A 14,270-nucleotide genomic window follows, 5' to 3' on the forward strand; every position below is an offset into this window, starting at 1 on the left:
CACACCCTGGAGAGCTCACTAGAACGAGGCTGGCTGATGGTGACATTCAGCTAGGATAGGAGCAGAGGCCACCAGGTCACTAATCCTGTCCCCAAAGAGGGGACATATACAAGTACAGCTCCTAAGGCCAACCACATGCAGACGCGCTAGCAGAACCTCACCTGTCTATCCAACAGTCTTTCTGCCACCTGTTCACACTCAGGGGCATGGAGGAAGTGGACAGAAGTTAAGGTTGGTGGGGGAGGGGTTGCTTCTGTTTCATCCAAAACTTTTCTCAGGTCAAGAAAAGACACGTGCACACACTGGCATCAGCTCCTACCTCACAACAGCCGATCACGCACATCTCTTCTCAAGTCCACGTTCAGGGACACATCATATAAGTAGCTTGAAACTCACCACAGTGGGAGCATTTACACCATGGAACTTGGCGAGTGTTACAAGTCAGGGCTTTCTTCCCCAAAGAGCCAACTGTCAACCATTCATCAGCACCCCACTGCATGTGTTCCCTGCTCCCACTGAAGACCTTATGCTCCATGAGTACCTTAATCACCTGAACTCCCACAGCAGCCAATGCTTCACCTCCTTCTCCCACTTCTGAGTCTCAGTTTCCTCAACCTCAAAATTAGAGGAATAATAAGAGCACCTGGAGAGACCTGCTGGCGCTTCAGTGTGCACACAGATTGCTGGAGGATCCTGTTAAAAGGCAGATGGTGATTATCAGTCCAGAGCTGGTTGAGTGTCTGTAGTTCTGATAAGCTCCTAGATGCTGCTGCCGCTGGTCCGTGGCCCACACTTCTTTATTAACACTGAATAAGCCCCAGGCACAGGCATGGAGGCGGCCCTGAATCTTTGACCTCTGATCTGACCTCTCTCCTGAGCCTCAGGCCCCCTCCTAAGGACTCACAATCTCTATTTGAATGTTCTTCTTAGACTCAAACTCACTGATTCTAAAACAAGAGTTAGGAACACAGAAGCTAACCTGAAGATTCATCACTTCATCCTGAACACCTTCCTCCAGACTGTCATTCTCCCCAGCCGCTCTCTCTCACCCATGAACATCTCCTCTGGCTCTACCAGTCGAGCCAAGCCACCACCTTCTCACCCCTGGAAGACAGGTGGCCTGTGTCCACTCAACCTTGAGTGGGTCCCCGCCACCTTTATCTTGAAGTCCCAAGACTGCTGCATGCTGACTCTCCACCCACCTTGGCCATCTTCTCCCTCTAACAAGTTAGCTTGTCCATGTCCCAATTCAATGTTGCAGTCTGCTGTCCCCAAGAGGTGCTAAAGGCATCCGGGGAATTTGCTGTATCCTTAACCCCTCTACTCTGTCAAGGGCAGCAGGACAGTGACCTCCCAGGACCCAACCTACCCTCTTCTCTGAACACCCTCCTTCGGTGCTGATCTCTGCATCACCTAAAGGGCTAAGAGCCTTTTCTCAAATTTGTGTCCTCTACCTCATTCTCCGCCTACCAGGGGCTTCCCCCAGGGCAGGGACTGTGTCTCTCCCATCAGACGAACTCCCCAGGGCAGCAGCTGTAACTCCACCATCAGATTGGGAAAATCTCTCTCACACACATCAGATCAAGGAGACCTCCTGCCAGGGGCTGTGTCTCTCCTTGTCATCCCAGGGGGTCCTCTTAGCAGAAAGCATGTCTCTTCTATCAACCTGGAATAGGTAACACCATGTTTCCTTCTGTGACTCTGTCTGTGGGACTTGGGCCTTCTCCAGTGGAGCCTGGCTGAACCCCCCTCCCATCTAGGCACCCTGAATCCCAGCTTATCCCAGATGTGGCTCTCCTGGGCACGGATGGACAAGGGGGGAAGGAGAGAGGAGGAGGGAGGTGGAGGGAAAGGGAGAGGAAAAGAGGGAGAGAGGGAGAGGGGGAAAGGGTGGGAGGGAGGAGCAGGCCACTGCAATCACTCAGAGAGTGGGGGCTCTCTGCCCAGGGCAGAGACATCCTGGAGTCCTGTCTCCTTCATCACTCCCTCTTAGGCCCCCAACACCTGTTTACAGGGCTGCCCCCTGCTCCAGCCCAGAGCTCGCAGAGCCACAAAGACACTTGTTAATTAATTGCACTAATTAGCATGATGAGGCTGGACATCTGGACCCTCTCACAGGTGAGTTCAGATCTTCAGCACACTTAAACTTAGGACGCTTGCCCAGCAGGGACACCAGATCTAGCCTTTCAGACCTGGATTTCCTCCACAGACACAGAGCACCCCAGATAGAGAAGAGGAGCCAGATAAGGTGGGGGGTCAGGGAACCCTAAGCTGCATCCCCACCAAATACCTTCTCTGCCCACACTCTGGAGTGAGGGAGGGCAGGAGTGCCTTGCCCAGGGCAGGGAGGAGCCTCTTCAGTGGAAGAGCAGCTGGGCCCCTCTTCATACACCTGCTCACTTCCCCAGCGGTCCTTTTACCACTCAGTCCCCTTCATCCTCAACACCCAGGGCCACCCGAGGTCATCTCTATTTGAATGCTCCCCTAGGATCTCAAATGCACTGATTCTAAGACAAAAGCAAAACCACAAAGATTCATCACTCCTGCGTTTATTGATTCATCCATTCCCTCACTTATTCATTCAATAAATATTTATCAAGTACTGACTATGTGCCAGGCACTATGCCAGGCACTGAGTATACAGCTGTAACTAAAATATGGTATAGACATACAATGGACTATTATACAGCCACAAAAAGGAATGAGATTCTAATACATGCTACAACATAAACGGACCTTGAAAACATTATGCTAAGTTAAATAAGCCAGTCACAGAAGGACAAATATTGTAAGATTCCACGTATATGAGTACCTTCAGAGACAGAAAGTAGAATAAGGGCTACCAGGAGTTGAGGGGAGGAGGGAATGAGGACTTATTGTTTAATGAGTACAGAGTTTATGTTGCGATGATGAAAAGTACAGGACATAGATAGTGGTGATGGTTATACAACATTGCAAATATATTTAATGCCACTGAATTGTACAGTTACGAATGATTAAAATTATAAATATTATGTTACCATGTTAAACAAAACTGAAATCTCTACCCTTATGGAGTTTAGATTCTAATGGAAGGAGACGGACAGTAAACAAAACAAGTAAAATTTATTCTATGAAAAATGGTGACAAGTGCTATGGAAAGAAATTTAAGTCAGAGAAAGGGCGGGTCAGGGGTGGGGCTACTGTAGGAAATAGGGTAGTTAGGGGAGGTCTTGCCGAGAGGGGACCTTCCGGCAAAGATGCGGAGGTGGTGAGGGAGCATGTGGACATCTTGAGGGTGGACATGGCAGGCAGAGGGACAGAAGACAAAGGCCTTAAGGTGGGAGCAGGTCTGGTGTTTGTGAGGCGCAACAAGGGGGCCAGTATGGAGTGAGTTGGGGCGAGAGGGGTAGGAGAGGAGATCGAGGAGGAGCTGGGGCCTGATCAGCTAGGACATGCACACCTGGAGTGCTTACCATGCACCCAGCACGGATCTGTGAAGATTAGTCATGGCCCAGGACCTCTCTGAGCCCAACCCCATAAAACAGTACCTCAAAGCTCCAGGAAGCAGACTGTGTGCGCATGCATGTGTGTGTGAGTGATGAGTGTGTGAGTGTGTGTGTGTGTGTGTGTTTGTATGTGCCTCCCCTGGTAGATTCCATGAGAGGTTCACACCCCAGAAGGAATGCCTACCGTGGATCTCAGTGTGGCAGAAAAGGGATTGGAGGATGTAACCTGTTGGCAGCAGCGACCTGAGCATATTCTATAGAGAAGAAAACTACCGGTTCGCTTTCAACATGCTCAGAAGCACTCCATCCCAACACCCTTCGCCCTCCACGTGGGCCTCTGGCTCCCACTGTTGTTCCCCTACAGTCTACTGTCAAGCCAGTAGCCAGAGGGAACTCACTAAGCCCAAGTGAGATCATGTCCCTCCCCTACTCAAACCCTGCTATGACTCCCCACTTCCCTCAGAATCAAAGCCTTGCAGCAACCCACCAGGGCTACCTTGTCTGCCTCCCTTGGCCTCTCCTCTCTGGCCTCACCTCCTACCACACTCTCCCTCTCTCACTCCACCAGCTTCACTGGCCTCCTTACCTCCCCTTGAATGTGCCCGACCCAGTCCTGCCTCAGAGCTTTTGCACTAGCTGTTCCCTTTGCCCAGAAGTCTCTTCCCCAAAATTCTGCATGGCTATCTAGATCAGGTCTTTGCTTAGACGTCACCTCCTCAGTGAGGCCCTCCGTGATTACCCTATTTCAAATTGAACCCATGCCCACAACACCCTCTCTGCTCACTTTCCTCTTTTCCTCTACACCACTTATCACCACTTAATGCTGTTTAGCGTCTCCCTCCCACCACCACTAAGCATGTAAGCTCCAGGAAGGCAGGCGTTTTTATCTTTGTTCACTTCTTATCCCCAGTGCTTAGAACAGTCCCTCTTACCTAGTCGGTCCTCTGTCAAATGAATGAATGACTCTACCGGGAACTACAGTGAGGATAATACTCCCACGGGTGGGGGTGGGGGCGCGGGCGCGACGTGGGGGGGCAGTAGAAGAAAAAAAGAAGAAATCTGACATTTGTCTTTGTCTTTCTGTGAGCTGAGTACCTCACACTCAGGAGACTGATGCTGAGAGAGGTGAAGGAACTCGCCCAGGTCACACAGCTTGGAGGAGGGGGAGGAGAAGTGAGGTTTGCCTGCTTCAAAACCTGTTTAATTTATCCTGTGCTACCTCCAAAATTTTGGCATCCTGACCCTCTGGATATGGTACCTCCTCCTTGCTCCCCTAAAATGCTTTTTTCAACAGTTCCTCACATAAGGCAACAATCTCGCTCCTCCCTTCCCCTACCCACACTATTCCCACTGGGAATCTTGTTCTCAAAAACCCTGAGGTTCTGGGTTCTATTACCAGAAAGGAATCCCTGGGACCTTGAGCAAGTTCCAGCCCTCCTCCACATCCACACGTGCGAGCGCGCGCGTGCACGCACACACACACGTGTGCACACACACACGCACACGCACACACCTGTCTCATTGATAAATACAAGGGCTTCATTAGAAGATGTGGTAGATCCCTCTGGGCCTGCTTTGAGCTCCAGGCACTTACCTTCTCCCGGCAGAGCTACTGCCCCCACGCTGCGCCGGGCTGCCACCAGACCACCCTCTCTGAGCCTGCGCACCTGCACGCGCCTGCGCCCTCGAGGACGCAGCTGGCAGCTGGGCTTCCAGACGGACGGAGAGGGGCTAGAGAAAAACATGGGGGCTGGGGTTGACGAACTTGGGTCCGCCACAGAGCACGCGGTCAATGAAGCCCCGTAAAGCAAATGAAGTTAATACACCTGAAAACCACAGGCCTCACTCAGCGGAAGGTGACCCGGAGTCTGTGGGCCGGCCAATTCCCTCTTCTGATTGGATCGCCCTTCTTGGCCACATCCACTTTTCCAGCCCTAGGTTTCTGCAGCTCTAGACAAAGACCGCCTGGGGTTTATTTATCCCTCAGTCTATCTAGTTTGGGTTCTGGTTCAGTCTCCTCAACTGTAAAATGGGGCTATCGTATAGCACTTGCCCAGTGCCTGGCAATAGTAAACAATAAATGTTAGCTAACGCTGGTGATGGGGGAAGGGTGATGAAATGAAGCTGCGGGGAGCAGGGGTTCCCCAAGGAGACCCACCCTCTCTGCCCCTCTTTCCAGACCTTGCAGCCTCAGCAGGAAGGACAGAAATGGGTTTAATGTGGAAAGCAGCCAGTCTAAAAAGTAAGGCCACGTGAGGAAGGGGAAGACTAGAAAAGGGAACAGACTTTTGTGAAGCAACCAGCATGTGCTGAGGGTTATCTCCTTTTACCTTCACTGCACTCTGGACCCCTGGTGCCGTGGCTTGCCTCCTGCTGAACGCGCTGTGCACCTCTGTCACAGGTCACGCCATGCTTGCATTTACTTCCTCATCCGTTTTTCCTGCTATGAACATCTGGGAGGAATCGCCGGACCTTTTCTCTATTTGTGTCCCAGTGCCTTGTATACATGAAGATAGGGTAGCTTTATCCTCGTTTTCTATAGTAGACTATAAAGACATAGGAAAGTAAGTTCCTTGCCCGGGTACTTACTTACCAACTAGACTAGGAAGCAGGTGAGTGCTGTGGCCAGGATTGGGGGAGTTGGGGAACTATGAAGGCAAACAGAGCTGGGGGTGGGGGGAAGGCAGTTGGGGATGAGAAGTGCGGCCTTACAGCCTTTCATGATGCAGCAGCAGCACAATCACTGCCATCATTATTGACCACTTTCTGTGTACCCTAAACCACGGTAAGAGCTGTATACGCATTAGTCTCATTTCACCTTCCCAGCTATCTGAGAGGTAGGTGCTATTACTAGCCCCCATTTTATAGGTGAGAACACTGAGGCTCAGGAAAGCAAAGTGACCTGTTTTGCAGCCTTTAGGTTAGACAACAGCTACCTTGCCTCTTCCAGAATGCCCCATTTCCCACAGCCTCATATTTGAGACTCATTGATTGATTATCGATGGATGCATTTGTGGTCTGGCTCTGGAGCCTCTCAGTCAGGCCCTGGGCAAGGACAGGAATGAGGGTAGAGGCGGGGGTCTTTCAACCCCAGGAAAGGCCCTCAGGCTGTCCTCACTCCAGCTTGCCTGCTTGTGGCATCCACCACTGCCAATTCAACCCACCTTCCCTCCGCCTCTGGATTTAAAGGCACAGTGACAATTAATCACCAGATGACATGGAGGGCAGGCTGCAGAGGAGTTAATTAATTAGGGAAATTTCTCCCAGCCCTTTGAAGGTGAAATGTGTGGGGAGGGGACAGGGCCAGGGACAGTTATTATTCAAGCTGAACAAGCTGACTCTGAGAGAAGACTTCAAGAACAACTCCAGGGGAGCTTTGGCAGGGTGGAGACCTCACCAGGGTAGCACAGAGCATGACTAAGACCTCCCTTCTGAGCCTAGCTCTAGGTCTCCAGCCACAGAGGGTGGGGTCCCCCTCCTTAGCCAATAGGCCGGGGCATCCCTAGAGGCAGAAAGGCCTCTAGGAACCAACTCCCTCATCAAATAAAAGCAGCCAATGATAGTGCATATTCCAAAGCCCTACAGGAATGATTTGGGTGTCATTTGCACAGCTCGGGTGTTCCAGACACACAGATCGCTAGGAGGGGACTCTATCAGAGCATCCCAGGCTCAGGGAGGGAAATCAGGGATTGAGGTCTGGTCACAGGAGTGGAGGAAGGGGTGAGTCTTCAGCCCCCTTCCCCTTCATCATTGTGGCCTTAAGGGGTTAATATCTTGTGCTGGTGGGGACTCGACGCTATCTGCCAAGCTGAGTGACTGTCCTCAGAGGCAGAGAAGGGCTGGCCCTGGGGAACCCATTCTTAAGGGCAACAAGAAGACCCCCTCCCTACAACCACATACCAAATATCACCCTCTGTAGTATCAAAACTTCAAGGCTAGAGAGACATTAAGGTTACAGAGATGTTTAAGACCTGGTCCCTACCTCGAAGGCACCTGCAAACACTTCTACACTGCTGACAGACAAAGCAAATGCCTAAACCGAAATGTGGTAGCTGCAAAGTCCCTCCGGAGCACCAAGAAGGCCATCATTTATAATGACTAGGGGATCAGGAAAGACTCAAGGAGGTGGTGTCATCAGGAGTGAACACCCAAAAAGAAAGTTGAAATTTCAACAGGCAGAGGGAACTGCCTGAGCAAAGAAATGGAAGTGGCATCTTGCACAGCACATTTTGGGAAGGGTGAGATGGTGAGCAGGGTGGCTACAATCTAGAATGAATGGCCAGGGGTCATAGGGTAGGCTGGAAATTAGACCAGAGAATCAAGCTGGGCCCGACGGCAGAGGGCCTTCCGTGCTGTGACTGGACATAATTCAGACATGGTGGGAAGTCATTCGGGGTTTTAAGGCAGGGCCTGCCAGGAATGGAGAGCTCTGGGCTTTGGAAGGAGCACTCTGACAGCTGGGGGACAATGAGGGGTGAGGCAAGATTGGAAACCAGTGGAGAGGCAGGTTTCATGGTCCAGGAGAGAGAGACGATGGCTTCAGCCAGGAGATAGAGCAAAGGGGAAGGCAACTACAGTTTTGTCCACCTACTATGTGCTGGGCACTGTACTTGACACTTTTCATTCATCCTCTCCCTTCTTAGGATTTTTATTACGCCCAGGATTTGGGGGCAACTAGGGGGCTAATTAAGCTTAGGTGAGCAGGTTTTGCACACCTGAGCAGATGCCTTTGCTCCATTCTCTCCTCTCCCCTCCCCCTCAAAATCTCCTTCCTACCCTGCAGGAGGGTCAGGGGCTTGGGAACATTCCCCCCTCGCCCCCCCCCCCGTACCCAACTCAGGGACCCCCCATGGAGAAATTGTGAAAAGCGATGCTACACAGTCCACAGTGGCCTCCCACTCCCCCATCCCTGCCCCCTCCAATCACTTGTACGACAGGAAGAGAACCTAATCCTGAATCTGAAAAACTATGTGATGGAGGATTTACAGTATTAGAAGGCAAACAGTGGCAGGTGTAATTAGGAGAAAAATTTGTCATGCTCTCCACTTGGGGAAGAGAAGGGAAGGTCTGGCATCCCAATCTCCCCGGTGTTTACCCAGCGTGCGCACACGCGCGGGGGAGCGGGTGCTGGCCACGGGCAGATTAATATTTGATGCAAGGAAGAGAAATGCATGCTGTTCATGTTTATTTAGGATATTGTGAAATACAGTGAAATTTGCAATTTTATTGGATTTGGGGGGAAGGTGTTTTGGAGAAGTCTTAAGCTGCATGGTAGGACACGCACATCTCTCTGGAGCATAGAGGCGCCAGCTTTGGTGGCGAGCCCTCTTTACCCCCCTTCCCAAATCTAAACTTCCAGTTCCATTCCCTCCCTGAAATGAAAGAGGGTGGGCCCCAGGGGCTTAGGTGGAATAAGACAGAAATCTCTGCTGGGTCTCTTAATTTGGAGTTTAGTGGCATGAGGCTGGCACAAAGAGACGCTCTCTCTGGGGAGTTCTTGTCAATTACAGGAGGGCTGGAAGCCATGGTTGGGCAGCTTTAGGTACTGGTGACCTCGGCTGGCTTTGGCAGGTGCTGGCTGAGAGGAGTAGGAGAAAGGGTAGAGTGAGACAGAGAGCTGTTCTCTTTGTATTCAAGAAACTGGTTGATGGATAGAGCCTTAAAAGGCGTGAACCCAACATCCCTCCCCCAGTTTAGGGCTCTATTCTCCCATTTTCTTTCTCCAAGTGGTCATCTAGCCAGTGTTTTCACATCTCCAGTATTGGAGAACTCATTAACTGATTCCATTGTTGGACACTGCTGATGGAAAACTTCTTAGTAACAGCTGCATTGTTTCCAAGCTACATGGTTAGATTGGGGGGTGGGGAGGGGAGGCGGGAGGGGAAACAAGGGTTAGGTCATATGAAATACTCTCATTTGTGTTAAAATAAAGATTCTAAAAGATGATAAATATTTAGATAGATGATCGATAGACGATAGATAGATAGATGATGGATGGTAGATAGATAGATAGATAGATAGATAGATAGATAGATAGATAGATGATAGATGATCGATAGACAGATAGATAGATAGATAGATAGATAGATAGATAGATAGATAGATAGTAGATAGATAGATAGATGGTAGATAGATAGATGATAGATAGATGATAGATAGGCATGATGCACAGTAAATTTTTGAACGTAAACATAAATGTTGGTAACAGCAACTTTTTTTCTGGAGAGGGAAACTGGATGGATAAAACTGGGGAGTCTGGGAAGGGAGAGAGACCAACTGTTCACTGTAACTTTTGACCGATTTAAATTTTTCATCATGCTCATATAGTACTTTTCTCAATAAAAATACTACCTACTTTTTAAAAAGAAAATGTTTTTATTCAAAGAACAGGCAGAGATAAAGAGAAAATAGTGTGGTATGAAAAAGAAATAGGATGAGATATAGGGGAGTAGATGAGATAAAGGACTACAAGGAAAGTACAAATGCAATAGCAGAATTCACACACACACACATCACATTGATCATTATATTGAACCAAAGTCTGTCTGTCCCCTTATAGCTTCTACCTCCTTTCCCACTGTGTTAGTTCTACCTACTGGGTCACATGAGGAAGTCCCTTCCCTTTGCCCCATGGCAGCCCTTCAGGTATTTGAAGGCAGAACGACATTATTGCAAGAGAACCATATCAGGCATCTCTGAGCTGGACTGAATTGGAACCTGGCCCCTGCAAGACTTCTCCCCTCCACCACGTATTGCTACTCCTTTTCTCAAGGACATGCTCCCATGAGGCTCCCGAGACCTGCGGTCTTGCCCTCAGGGCTAGTGCTCCTCTTATGCTGAAAGCCTGGAGCAGGGCTGAGCCTCCTCCACTTCGGGGCCATCTCTGCAGTTGTCGCACACTCTCTGACCTGGACAGAGGCCCAATCTACTTCAGCAACAGACTGTAGACAACTGGAGCTCGATGGCCTCAGAGACTATCCAATTCCCACATTTAAAAAATGAGTAAATTCGAGGCCCAGGACTGTAAAGAGACTGGCCTGAGATCATGAAAGCAAGATCTGTTTTGTGTCTACTTCTCCTCCTTGTGTGGCCTCTGGAACTCACACCAGCATGGAACCTCGGGCAAGGCCACTGGGGCAAGTGGGAGCAATGCCAGCCAGCCTAATGTTGGAAGTAGCTTTGTTTCCAGTATAGATGGCAACAAAACCCAAAGAGCTATGCAAGCCAGACAGCACATAGATAATTCAGACGTGTGGAGAAGACAGAGGCGGGGCAGGCATCCACATGCTTGCATGTGCCCATCTGTGTGTGTGGCGTATACATGCACACATCTACCTGTATGGGTGGGGTCTGTGTGAATGCCCACACAAATGCGTATTTGTGTTAATGCAGAGATTATGCACGTGTACACGTGAATATTGGAGAACATGTGTGCCTACAACCACCAGGGCGTGAGTGTGTGTGCACAAGCAGCTCTCTCTACAACTGCTACAGCCCCCAGCACACCGACTTGCTGCATTTGTTCGCAAGGCTGACTCCTCCCCTGAACAGCGACCTGAGATTTTGTCTTTTTAAAAATTTTATTTCAATATTCCCAATGCCAAGTACACTCCATGGCATATAGTAGGTGCTCAATCAACATTTGCTGGCCCGAACTGGATTGAATTGAATTCAACTGAATTGAATTGGATTCTCACAGTGAGTCTCTGTGCATCTGTACCAGGGAGAGGAAATGAATTTGTGGCATGCGGGTGAATGTTCATGCATTGTCTGTGCATGGGTATCGGGCAAGTCTCCACGTTTGCACGTGGGTCTGCCTGCATGCCGTGAACGTACTCTGGCATGAGAGAATTCAAACCACAAGGAGGGAACATGCAGACGTGTGTGTGCATACGTGTCTGAGTATGTGTGCACGTGCCAGCTCCAGAGCCCTCTCATGTGTGCAGAAAACCCAGCGACTCCCCAGGTTCAGTAGAGCCAGGTTTCCTCCCGGTAAACCTGGAGCAGCTAAAATTAGTATGAAAATGGTAGTGTTCGGTTAAAAGGAAGGGGGGTGGGAAGAGATGAGGGTGCCCGTGAGTGCTATTTTATTTCTCAGTGAGAGGATAAAGTGATTTTTCCTACATAATTTTTGATGTAGAGGCTAAATTAGGCCAGAGAAGAGGGACAAAGCAACTTTCGCCCTCATTAGTATTCTGGCCGCGTTGGCCCAGCCACGGCAGTTATGTATTTTTGCAAGTATGCATATAATTTATTGTGGAGAACACAATTTACATGGTAGTCGATGCCTGTTTTATAGCCTCACAAATAGATGTATGAACTCAAGCATATAATGGCCCAACCAGCAGGCGCAAATACGTTCTAAATCTTCTAAATGTGCTTCACAAAAATGTAACTGAGGAATATAAAACAGATCAATTCTTGCATGTTATATATTGGTTTTTGATTTACAAATCTAATCTGGGACATTTCTTCAGAAATGAGGGAATTTTTTCCCCCCTCCTCCTCCTCTTCTTCTTCCACCAACTTCTTCGTGCACAGACCTCGCCTCCCGGTCAGGTGCCTGCAGGCACTGCCACCTCCCGGACGTGCATGTGTGCCCACACGTGTGCCCACATGTGGTGCACGCTCTTGTTTGGCTGTCTGTATGTGCACTCAGAGGTATGTTTGGAAGCTGCAGACTTTGGATGGAAGGGACAGTGTGATCTTTGCTCCATCTGTGTGACCTCCCCCATTTGAAGCTGAAAATTAAGGGAGGAGGGCTGATAAGAGGGCCCCAGAGGGGCGTGGCACCTCTCAGATCCGATCCCTCTGGGCTCCTACCTAAGTGGCCTATATTCTCCAGGACCTAGAATGGCTTCATAAGTGACTGGAGCATAAAAAGAAAGAGTCTTAGAAATGAAAATTAAACTAACACTGGTTGAGTTACAACTTTAATTTGTATTTTATTGAAAATATTTTAATCAAGTTACCTTCTTGTACATTACTTTTATAAAAAAAAAAAAATGCCCATTCCATCAATAATTGAATGGACAGACACATAAATTGTGGTATATTCATAAAATTGACTACAACACAGCAAAGAAAATGAATAAACTACTACCTGCAACAACATGGGTGAATCTCACACACACATCAGGTTGGCGATTATCTTTGGAAGAGTTTGGTGAGGGTATGAGGTGGGCATCTGGGCAGCTGTTCTAATTCTTGCCTGGGTGGTGGTTCCATGGGTATTCCATTGGTGATAATCACTGAGTACTTCTCTTTTTATTCACTTTTCTGTACATATGTTGTATTTTACAGTAATATTTACAAAAACAGCCCATGAGGGCTTATAATGAAAACCCAATGCCCTTCTTCCCCATCCTGCTGCCTGAAGGCAGCTCCTGGTAACCAGTTCTGGTTGTTCTCTTTGCATCTCTAGAAACATTGTGAAGCTTCTTTGGAATTTCTAGATCAATGAAATTTTATATTCCTTTTTATTTCTGTAAGGTCTCCACTTCCACTCTTGATTCTAGTAATTTGAGTTTTCTCTCTTTTTTTTCTTGGTCAGTCTAGCTGAAGTGTTGTCAATTTCGTTGATCTTTTCAGAGAACCCAACTTTTGGTTTTAGTGATTTTCTCTGTTTTTGTATCCCCCATTTAATTTATCCCTACTCTAATCTTTATTACTTCCTTCCCTCTGCTTACTTTAGATTTCATTCATTCTTTTCCTAGTAAGGTGGAAGGTTATTGATTTGAGATCTTTCTCCTATTTTAATGTAGGTGTTTACAGCTATAAATTTCCCTCTGAGCACCGCTTTTGCTGCATCTCATAAATTTTGGTATGTTGTATTTTTGTTTTCATTCATCTCAGAGTATTTTCTGATTTCCCTTGTTATTTCTTCTTTGACCCATTGGTTATTTAGGAGCGTTTAATTTGAGAATTTTCCAAACTTTCTTCTGTTCTTGATTTCTAATTTTATTCCACTGTTGTCAGAGAACATACTTTGCATGTTTTCAATCTTTTAAACCTGTTGAGACTTGTTTTGCACCCTAAGATATGGTCTCTCCTGGAGAACATTCCATGAACACTTAAAAATATGTATTCTGCAGTTATTGGGTAGAATATTCTACTATATCACTATTGAAAATAGTGTCTGTTAGGACTAGTTGGTTTATTGTGTTTTCCAAGTCTATTTCCTTACTGACTTTTATCCAGTTGTTCTGTCCATTACGTCAATGGGATTTTGTATCTCATCTACCTTATAATGTGCAAGTCACAGCCCTAGGTTCAGGGGCCTACAATCAGGAAGAAAAGAGAACCTCACTTCTACTGAGCTGGGCTACCCTATCCCTGCTCTCCAATGCAGGATATTCTCCCTCACCTCCCACAATGTCCTGTAGCCTGGCTCCTTAAATGGCTGTGAACCCCCATCAGCCTCAAATCTTCCCCACATCCCCATAATTACTAACTCTGGCAGGAGCAAAGTAAACTGCAAGAGGTCTTAAAGACCATGCAAGAGGTCAATGCCCTCCTGGTACAGATGGGGGAACTGAGGCCCAGGGAGGGGAAGGATCTTGTTCTAGGTTTCTTGGAGCCAGGCCTGCTGGTGTCCCATCACCTGCTCAGCCCACAGTGCCATAAATGACCCACTGGGCATCAAGAAAAAAGGACCTGTTAAAGTCACCCTCTGTGTCATTTCCAGTTGTAGTGTCGGGTGGTGGTATAGAGCAGGGGCATCCCGGTGCACTTAGAAGACCTATGCTTCCATCGCAGCCTCACTACTCTGAATCAGGTGAC

Source organism: Rousettus aegyptiacus, unplaced genomic scaffold (assembly GCF_014176215.1).
Source record: "Rousettus aegyptiacus isolate mRouAeg1 unplaced genomic scaffold, mRouAeg1.p scaffold_m13_p_6, whole genome shotgun sequence".
Classification (NCBI taxonomy): domain Eukaryota; kingdom Metazoa; phylum Chordata; class Mammalia; order Chiroptera; family Pteropodidae; genus Rousettus; species Rousettus aegyptiacus.